Raw genomic sequence first — 515 nt, forward strand, 5'->3', positions numbered from 1 at the left:
TGACTACCATGCTTTTCTAGCACTTGTATATGCTGTTGGAAGAAATGGCCCTACTTGGCCTCGTCAGTCAATACTACAAAGGAAGAAGGTGGCAGTTCAGTTTATGTAGCTCTTGGGTCATTTCAGTTCTCATCTGATGGCATGCATGCAGAGGGACATGTTAGTACGGTCAAAAGGTATTTGCTAATTTTATATGTGAAAAGGCTAGTTCTTATCCTTTGTAAAGCTTTTAGTTGAGGGGAAGGCCTTGATCTTGGACCCATTTTTTAAGTGCAAGTACATAAGTTTCTTTACCTCTTGGCAAATGATCAAATTTATAATTTAGTTAATAGTTGTGGGATGAAATTTTAAAAAATTCTTTATTTTATTTTTAGAGAGGAGAAGGGAAGGAGAAAGAGAAGGTGAGAAACATCAATGTGTGGTAGCCTCCTGCACACCCCCCACTGGGGTCCTGGTCTGCAACTGAGTCATGTGCTCTGACTGGGAATTGAACCTGTGGCCCTTTGCTTCGCAGG

The sequence above is a fragment of the Sturnira hondurensis genome, unplaced genomic scaffold (assembly GCF_014824575.4).
Source record: "Sturnira hondurensis isolate 20B ecotype Veracruz unplaced genomic scaffold, ASM1482457v3 Scaffold0011576, whole genome shotgun sequence".
NCBI classification, from domain to species: Eukaryota; Metazoa; Chordata; class Mammalia; order Chiroptera; family Phyllostomidae; genus Sturnira; species Sturnira hondurensis.